Genomic DNA, 10,259 nt, shown 5'->3' with positions numbered 1-10,259 from the left:
CCCCCCCCCCCCGTGGCTCCGCCCTTGCATTTATTCCGTCACCTAACTCGTGCTATACACTAAACTTTCTCTCTTCTCTTCACTTCCCTCTGTTTCATTCATTGATCAAAAACCCTAAGACGCAATTTTTCAGCTAAAAAGAAGCAAATTGTTGTGGAGAATTTGGGGTTTCTCCTTGCGACATACGAAGGTATGTACTATGCTTGGAACTTCGACCCTTCGAAGTTGTTCCATTTTTGGTGAATTATGTAATGTTTGAGATGTTATACGCATAAAGTTGATAAATTTGTTTGGTATGAAGTGTATTTGGTGGTTTGTTTTTTATTAAGCGCGTGATTGTTTGTGGGTAATCTTGTTAGGTTAATTGTTTGTGCTTGATTATTTGTGGGTAATCTTATTTGTGGGTAATTTTGTTACCATAATTTTGTGATTGTATCATGGCTTTGTTGAGGTCAAATTTAGCGTGGGTATGATGAGTGTGTTTGATGTTAAATTTCTTACATTTTGATATATTTACTGGAAACAACTTGCAGATGGATGACGAGAGGATTTTGAAAATCCCCTATGGTGGTAATTGTGTTGATTTAACAATTGATGATGTGGATAAGTTTTTGTTAATTGATGTGTTTTAATGATGTGTGAGGAATTTGCAAATAGAGGGTTTGAGTTGCCTGAGTACCCTGGCTGCATTATTGTTATAAGGAGAAGGCTATTAAGTTAGTGGGTGATGGTACAATGATAAAAATGTTTGAGACTATGGAAGGGAAATAGATAGATGTGTAGGTGGGTTGTTTGAGAGAGTCAAGCTTTATAATGAATTTGGCAAGAATAGTTAAACCCCAACAAATTTTGCCCAAGGCAAGTAATGCCACTGGGCCTACTTGTACTGTCCCATCTTCTAGTGGGTCATCTTATGTACTGGCCCATCTTCAACTACTGGCCCGGCACTTGTAACTAGGCCATGTAATGATGTTGGCCCAACTTTTGCAAGTCCATCTAACCCAACCACATTTCAACTGGAATCATCTAAACAAAGCTCAATTAAATCTGCCCCACCTAGACCTTTTAGGCCAAAATTACCCTTGAGGAAAAACAAACAACCAGTACAAGTAGGACACCCTCCTATTGAATCTGGGACTTTAACAGTTTAACTTTAGGAGAATTTGTTAGGAGGAGCCCAAGGTTGACCCCATCCCTTTCACCTCCAAAGGTGACCCCTCCTTTAAGTCAGCCTAGGAGATTACCAAGGATGCTTGAAGAAATTTCTCCTCACTCTCCCCCACATATCACACTATCTGCTGATGCATTCTTTAACAACAACATTACCACTACTACAAAAGGCGTGCTTTTTAGACGCTTTTTAGCCTTCTTTTCGACACTAAAAAGCGTCGCAAAATTTTTTCAATTTTGTTGGACATCAAAAAGTGTCGCGAATCTCGACGCTTTATTGTGTCTAAATTTTTATACAAAGCGTCGCAACTCGCAACAGTTGGCGCACTTTCTTAACTTTGGCGACGCTTTTTGTAGTCAAGAATTTTAGGATTGGTGACGCTTTTCTATGTCCAGATTTTCATACATTTGTTATCTAACATTTTGGCGACGCTTTTTCCTGTCACATTTTCTAATTTAGGGACGCTTTATCTTGTCCATATTCTTTGTAAAAAATATCAAAAATAATAAAATAAAATATTTCATTCACTGACAATGATTTCTAGTATACTAATATATATTACCAAAAAAAATTAAGAAGTACAACAAAATTATACCAAAATTTTTATATTGCATACATAAATATAGTATAGCATATATACAAATCTCATAGTACTGAGTTTCTATTACAACAATTATAATTGAAACTTAGAATTCGTTCGTGACTAGTTGTAGTGGAACAAATTCCGAATCACTAATTGAAATCTTTAAAGAGCTTAAATATATCTTTCTTTCGTCCTTGAAATATTGCATATTAGTTGTCAGCCTTTTTCTACCGTTTCTCGGTATTCATACATGGATGTCTACATAATCTTTTGACCCTGCAACACATTAAAGCATATGCATCGATCAATACATCAACAAGTGAATCTAAATAAAATATTAGATCAAAACTACTAACACTAGGGAGCCATCTCTCTTCCTCCCTAAGTTCACATTTTGTAGCCAAAGCCTCCAAATCCCTACATAGCGTTAAAAACTAATAAGCTGAGAAGCCAGTAATTTTATGATGGCCTTCAAATTTACACCATTTATTCCATTTGTCTTCGCAACATAAAACACAAGAGTGACAAGTAAGAAGCTCAGAAAAGAAACATAATAAGCTCAAGACATAAAAGACCAAGAAAATTTAAAACTTAAAATAATCAAGGAAGCACGCATAAGCATAATTGCAGAAATCGACACAGTGAAAGAGGACAGAGCAGCAAAAGGCCAATATTTGTATAATAAACATGAAGATAGTTTATAATTTATAATCATTCAAGGATCAAAGCAACAGCAAATAAAAGCTGCTAGTGGACCAAGACTATAATCATACTGTACTAAAAATACAAAATCTAAAATACAACAAAAAACCATTAATAACTAAAAAAAATGAAGGAATATAAAGCATTGCAAGGCTAAAGAAACCAAGTTTTCATGTGTACCTTGATGTTAGGAACTAACTTAAAAATTTGATCTCCAACCTTACATCCATTTAAACTTCAAACAGTAGCTTCGTCAACATTGTATAGAACCGAAACATCGGAAATATCCAAGTCCTGCAACAATGCTCATTTTAATTATCATGTTGGAGTCACACTATTAATAATTATAACTTACAGGAAAAGAAAACAATCACAATACTACCAATGTACAATTATCCAGCAATATATATAATAGATCCTCTAAGTACACAATAGGAGATCAAATGTTACTAGAAGAAAGAAGATGCAACTAGTATTGGAATAGGATACTGTAACTAACTACCCCAAAAGAGACATTGCTACTGCCCTTTGCCAAAAAAAAAAATGCAGTCCCGCAAGATATTATGCAATTACATGCTACAAACTTCAATAGTGCTGACTACAAAATAAGGGGGATGGCATCAAAACAAGCACTACCTCATCATTTTTAACTCCTTAAGCAAAAGCATGAGGACAACTAAAAAGGATAGAAAAAATATACTTCACAATAAGAGCCATGTAAAAGAAAATTAAACCAATTAAAGTGTGAAAAAATCAAAGTACTACTTACTTCAGGAACAACCAAGACGGAAACACTAGCATAAAGAAGATCAATAGAGATCCCATCAAACTTAAATTTCATCACTGGTACATGCGCATCAGGAATTGGTTGAAGCTCGCTCACTTCCACCAATTGTGCCAGAATATCATGGAAAATGCAAAAGAAATCCTCCTATTGAGCACAAGGTAGAAAAACAATAAGAAGCTAAAACCCGGAGCAAATTCAATGAAATTCAACAAATCGCACAAATTGAATAAGTCATACAAAAATAACTCCTTTCTGAAAGCATACATTAATAAATCACAACATGAAACTGATACCATAAATCATCATAGCAAACCAAAACAAGACACGTTAAAAAAACTATGAAACCATCAGTTATCGCAATAAACGACATCAAAAATCTCTGAAAAGAAGTATCAGAAAAAACAAACAAAGATTACTTCAAGAATCTATAACTTGAGTTTTAATTAATCAACAATGCATAATCAATCTCCTCAAATGCAGATTCACCAGACAGATATTAATCAATAGCAGCAATCTAAAAATGGTTTCACCAAAGCATAAAATCTTTGATTTCTTACCCCCGACGGCAAGATCCAAAAGTGAGTATCAATGCATTACCATCCTCAATCATTTGATCAGTATACCCTCTTAGTCGAGTAAGTTGTTTCGTCCAATCTTTGACAAGCTGAGAAGTAGAAGTATGAATTAATACTCGGAATTCATAAATTAACATGATATCAGAGAGGTATGAAATAGGAGACGACACAATATCATGTAAAGAAAAGGCAAATAAAACAAGTGTAGATAAATTCACATATAGTAATGAATGCCATCCAAAAAAAAATTTCTTTAAGTCTCTTACAATCCTCACCACACAGGTCATGCAAGAAAGTGAAGGCATAAAAGAAAGAAAATCCATCATACCCTTGTTGTCGTCAATAGTAAAATAATACTATAAAAAAAACAATCTTAATCCTAAATCGCAATCATTATTGAGTTGAATGCTTGGTGATATGATAGTCCAATAGAGTTCAAGAAGAACTCTACCAATACAGACACAATCTTAATCTTGATTGAGATAAATGATTGGTAATATATATCTAATCCAACAGAGTTCAAGAAGATCTCTACAGCTTCTGGTGGCAACAAACTTTAGTACCTTGACATTAACATGGAAATAATCTGTCTCTGGCCATTCACCAGAGCAAATCCAACGACCGATAAAAGGAATCACATTGGAAAGATAATTAAAGAGCTAACGACCACATTAAAGGTAAGCTCTTCTAAATTATTACATATTAAACAAATTATAGATGTTTCACCACAAAACATCCTAGTAGAAAAGGGGTAGAAGAAAATGGAACCCAACTTCCCAAATGCTTTGATGTTTCACCAGAATACAAATTTCTTGGTGTTTCACTATCCCAAAGAGTAGTTCTGCCCATACTTTCAACTACTCGGAATGAAAGAAATAATTTATTTTTTTTGCTTTCCATATATAGGAGCAGTTTCACTGTCAATAAATTAGGCACCTGGATGAAGTGCAATGCTTATAAAACATATCCAAATCATTTATAATAGCACTAGAAGTAGCATACACTGGACTAGAAAAGTAGAATTTCATACACCTATTGGAGATTATTCTACCAAAATTCAAACTAGCAGTTTAGACGAAGAGATAGATGTATTAATAGATCAAAGTGATTGATTCAATACAAGATAACTCCCACTCTATGAGAGATGAGCTCTCCCAATACTCTTAGCTGCCTTCTAGCATAAGTGAGCTTAACATAGCATAATTGAGCACAACATAGCATAAGTGAGCACAACAGAACACCTGACTAAATTCCTAACAGACATGTACTCTAACAGCAAGAAACGATGTTATAATAAGATCAAAGTTAAACTTTCCAAGACAATAATGTTTGCAATATAACAAAGTATATTGTTGGTCTGGAATGGCAGGCAGATCTATACCATCCTACCAACAGATCCATATAGTCACCTATTATTTCACCAACAAAAGTTTCCAAAATTCTAATTCTACATTGTGAGTAACCAAGTGAAAACTATCTTATTACAGCTGGAATTTTTTGTTCAGCATAACTTCATATTAAATTTCAATCATTACAGACAAATGTGATGTGCACTAGAAATCTCATGGAAAATCCTGTAAAATTAACAGTTAACATGCAAAATACACCGTCTTATTTTTTATCATTAATCAAGAATCAACATAATGCATTCAGCCACGAAATTCAACATAATTAAGCTATACATATTCAAAAATGGTAGAATAAGCATATAATAATGAGAAATTGGAAAAACCCAAAACATTCGTTAAATAGGTTGCCTAGGTTATAGCGAAGCAGATTAAAATTAGGCAAAATTAAAAGGGAAAATTAAGCTAAACTAAACAATTAATGAAAAAACCTTTACCTTAGGCTGAGAAAATTCAGAAAATCCAAACAAACAAGCCATATAAATCGCCATAAAACAAACAAAGGACCCATTTTTTTTAAGAAAAAGGAAAATTTGTGGAACTTAAAAGCACGAATTTGGAAATTAAAAGCACGAATTATGAACTGAAAAACATTTATGTATCTAATTAAGTGCAGAAAATTACCTGATGCGCCGTCAATGAATTCTTTTAAGTATCGGTATGGCGATGCTTGTTTTCTTTAAATTCAAAACCGTAAAAGGCCAAAGATTTTCCAATCGATTTAAACCAGAGATTAAAGAAAATTCATGAGAAATTCGAACATTATACTATACCCTAGATGAATTCAAACCAGAGATTAAGGAAAAGCAAGAAACTTTACCTATATTAATCGATGAAATCGACAAGTTGATGAACAAAATTTCCACAATTTCCAGAACGAATTTAAACTGAGTGATAAATTAATCGGGGATTATTTTAGATTTTGGAATGAATTTGAGTGGAGAACAAATAGATAGATGAGGCGTAGCAAGTTAGAAACTCAGATGATCTGACCTAGGCGGTTTAACTCTAGGGACACGTGCGGGTCATGTGAATTTGTCGACGCTTTTTAGTGTCCATAGATTACTTCGACTTGGAAAAGCGTCGACAATAAGCGGAATATAAATTCGTACGTTGGCGCTAGTACCACAACGTCGAGGTAAAAGCGTCCATAAAATACGGAAATTGTAGTAGTGTACTTGAAGGTAATGCATTTTCTTAGTTCCAACAACTTTATACACATCAAGCATTGCTAACTTTTCCTACTTTTATCATCACAGGAGTTAGAAGAACTGCTATGGTTAGGCATGCTACAAGGCAACAACTTGCTAACCGGTGGGTGGAGGAAGGTATATATCCTAACATTAGGGAGAGGGTTAGGGTGCTCACAAAAGAGTTTAGAAAATGTCATGCATATCCTTCTAGTAAGGGTGAGTATGAAGTGTCTGATGGGAGTAGTATGTTCTCTATGTCACTGAATAGCTGGTCATGTGTGTGTGGTAGGTGGCAAGTAAGTGGTATTCCATGTAGGCATGGAATAAGGGTTATCATTGATACTGGGAAGGATCCAATTGATTTTTTCAGGGAGTGGTACTCATAAGTTAGCTTAAAATGGCAACATGTTGCCTATCCCTGATTCTGGGTCAGTGGCCTGAGATGGATGTTCCTAAGTTACTCCCTCCTCCAATGAAAAGAAGTGTTGGAAGACTTTCTAGAAATAGGAGAAGAGAAGAAGGGGAGAAGAGAAAAGGGAAGAGGTCTGCTACTATGCAATGGTCAAACTGCAAACAATTTGGGCATTATTTAACTACTTGCAAAGGTGGTCCAACTAAGAAGGAAGTGCTACAGCAATAAGGGAAGACAACCACCACTTCTAACACTACCAGAAAGGCTAAGAGGAATACAAGGCAAGAAGCAAGTCAGACTGACACTGCAGTCAACATGATTGATCAGATGATTGGGATGAACTCAACTGATACAGGTGCAGAGTGCTCAAGCCAACCAGTCTTGAGAAAAAGAAACAAGCAGCCAACAACATAAAACGGAGGAAGAAATGCATGCACAACTAATAAAAATAACTATGGATTACATTACAAAGTTATAGGCAAGATTACATTATTATCGTATTATATGACTTTTTTTCCGTCATAAAATAAATAAATAAATCTTTGTTGAATGTGTAAAAATGAATATACTTGCCAAATAGAAAAGAAATATTATTGTAAAGTAAGTGTAGGGAATAATTTCAAGCCTTTAAAAATCCCACTAGCTTGAACCCCACTGTGATCATACACTAAAGTACGGTGGCGTCCAAAAGGGAAGAAGATAGAGCAAAAGAGTCGCCAACAAGTTTTTTAAGGAACTTGTAAACCGTTCACGAGGTGAAGGTTACACCCCTTAACGATCCAAGAGATCGTCAACTCCATAAGGTCATGAACCAAATAAGGGTTCGGGGATGATGGTACAAATCCAACCTAAAAGAGATTGAACCTGCCCTAATAATAGGCCTCTACTTTATTCTGCTCGTATTCATGTGCGCTTTCTGACTAACATACAACCAATAGGATTAACCCTAAACCTGTTTAATCTATGTTGGTTGAATTTTAATGCACAAATAAATCTATTATTGGCGATCACTTGAATTATAATCACAATTAACCCTAAAAAGATTATTAATTATCTTATTAAGCGTGATTGCAAATACAAATTCCCTTTAAACATGCATAAAAGGCGTGATCAAGCAATAACAATAATATATATCAAGCAACATAATAATAATCATCATAATAAGATTATTATAATAATAATAATAATAATATTCATAACCATAATCATGAATCATAAAAATAATCATAATTAATAATCATAAATCATGTTAAAGCATAATAATAGCAAGATCCTAGGCATGATACTAACAAGATTAATAACAAACCCTAGCATGTCACTAAGCAATAAAAATCAAAGCTTTAGCCCTAACATGATACTAACAATCATAAATATTAGGAAGAGAATAAAAAGCATCGTACTTTTAATCATACTTAATATTAAAGATACCCTAGACATGATACTAGGAATTAAAATAACAATCTAAGCATGATTTCTACATCATAATATCAATTAAACCATTAAAGTACTTACTTGGATGCCTCGTACCTCTTTCTAATAACAAAATACACGCGTTAGTAACTTCAAGGAAAATAATAATCAAACAATTAAATTAAATAATTGAAAGAGAGATTTGGGACCAAACCCTCAGAAATTAAAACCTTTCACGTCTAGGGCGAAGGCAACTTCGAATATGGCTAGGTGTTTCTAGATCTTGCGAATGCGGAATTTTGTATGTTGAAAACAAAGTTTAGAAAAGAATACTAAAGAATTAATGAAAGCTTGAGAATGAAAAGAATTGGTGAACGATCGGTGTAGATGATAATTGATGCTTGTTGATGAAAACTTAAGAATAAAGAGAATTGGTGACTCTTGATGATTGAAAACGGAGTTTTCGATACGATATTTATAGAGAAAATCATCCAAAAAAAGATAATTTATCAAAACAGAGTCTGAAGATCGTAAAACTAACTTGGCACCAGCCCTGGCTCATTGGTGCCAGGACCAGTGGCTAGCGCCAAGCGCCAATGCTGGCATCTGGTGCCAACCCTGATTCCAGGCGCCAAGGCCTGGGGTTGGACGCCAAATTGGAATTCAATGCGTTTTCGAAAATCTGATAAATTTCCCGTACTGGAAGATAAAATAATATAATTTCAGTCGAAAATGCTATTTGATCTAATTAAAACTCTGAAGAGTCCTAATTAAATTAAGAATGATAAAACCTTCTAGAATGTTCTAGAAGACCAAAACCATTCCTGATTGCATTAGGAATGATAAATCATATTAGGCCCTCCCCTAGATCATTGGGCCGTACTTAAAATTCAAACCGGGCCCAGTTTAGTAAATTGGCCATAAATTCCTCAATATTCATCGGAATTGGGCTTATAATATATCGTTGGAAAGGTCTTTGCAAACCCCATCCAACTACACCACTATTGGACCCATATCATGGACCAACCAAACTGGATTGGCTGTTTTCTTAAAATAAAGTTTTCAAAAACAGAGAGAAAAGAAAAGAAAAGAAATAAAACTTTCCGCAACACCAGACCTTTCCACACTTTCGCTTCATTCGATTATGATTCGACGTGAAAGGTACTCATCACTGGGTTTGGTTTTGGGGAGACACAAATGGGTGTCTACAGTAAGTATTAAATTAAATACTTCTCTAAAAAGCTTTGGGAAAAAAAATAAAAAATACACCTTTTGGAGGGAAAATTTTTAACCAGGTTATGACAAGTGTCATTTCTGGTTTCGCCTTTAGTATAGGTATATTGATTAATGATTACTAAATAATGCAAGCACTAATATAAATTAGTTAATTTCTTTGGTTCCAACCATAAAATTAACAATGGATTTTTTTTTTTCAAAAACCATAATCAAATCTAAACCTCAACGAGATTTTTTTTCCGAAAAATACTAGCTTGCTAATAAACACAACCGTGATTAAAATAAAAATGATTAAAAATTCAAAGTAGTCAACAATTTTTTCTTCGCTATATTAGCCTACTCTTTGAGTAATATAATAATTATATTTTAACACATTTACTGAATTGAGCTGAACTGAACTGAACTGAATTGAACCGATTGGAGCTAAACTAAACTGAACTAAGCTCAAATGAATATTTTATGAGAGAAGGACATTAGGAGCTGAACTGAACTGAAATGAATACTTTATGAGAGATGGAAATTAGGAGTTGAACTGAACTGAACTAAAATGAAATGAATATTTTATGAGAGAGGGAAATTAGGAGCTGAACTGAACTGAAATGAATATTTTATGAGAGAGGGAAATTAGGAGATGAACTAAACTGAACTGATTGGAGCTGAGCTGAACTGAAATAATGTAAATGTGAATAGACTCTTAATAGTGATTTTAAAAAACATATGAGGATGTAGAATAAAGAAAAAAAATATAATTGAGAAGATGAATCTTGAATAAAAAGATTAGAAG

The 10,259-nt window shown here is 34.0% G+C and overlaps 1 long non-coding RNA gene across 3 annotated transcripts; it reads right to left on the bottom strand.

The window, feature by feature from the left end:
- Nucleotides 1-1,719: 1,719 nt before the first annotated feature.
- Nucleotides 1,720-6,275, bottom strand: LOC145626595 (uncharacterized). Of its 3 annotated transcripts, XR_014111035.1 has the most exons (6): nucleotides 5,849-6,275; nucleotides 3,801-3,907; nucleotides 3,226-3,387; nucleotides 2,637-2,750; nucleotides 2,111-2,171; nucleotides 1,720-2,030 (listed from the first exon to the last, which is right to left on the bottom strand). It is a non-coding gene; the product is annotated as an uncharacterized LOC145626595 (long non-coding RNA). The 3 variants fall into 3 exon arrangements; XR_014111034.1 differs by having other exon boundaries at nucleotides 1,720-2,171; nucleotides 5,849-6,273; XR_014111033.1 differs by having other exon boundaries at nucleotides 1,720-2,750; nucleotides 5,849-6,270.
- Between the last annotated feature and the right edge of the window lie 3,984 nt (nucleotides 6,276-10,259).

Source organism: Chenopodium album, chromosome 4, assembly GCF_948465745.1.
Source record: "Chenopodium album chromosome 4, dcCheAlbu1.1, whole genome shotgun sequence".
Lineage (NCBI taxonomy): Eukaryota > Viridiplantae > Streptophyta > Magnoliopsida > Caryophyllales > Amaranthaceae > Chenopodium > Chenopodium album.
Note: the sequence above shows the minus strand (reverse complement) of the source record. Positions and strands in the feature narration are given on the sequence as shown.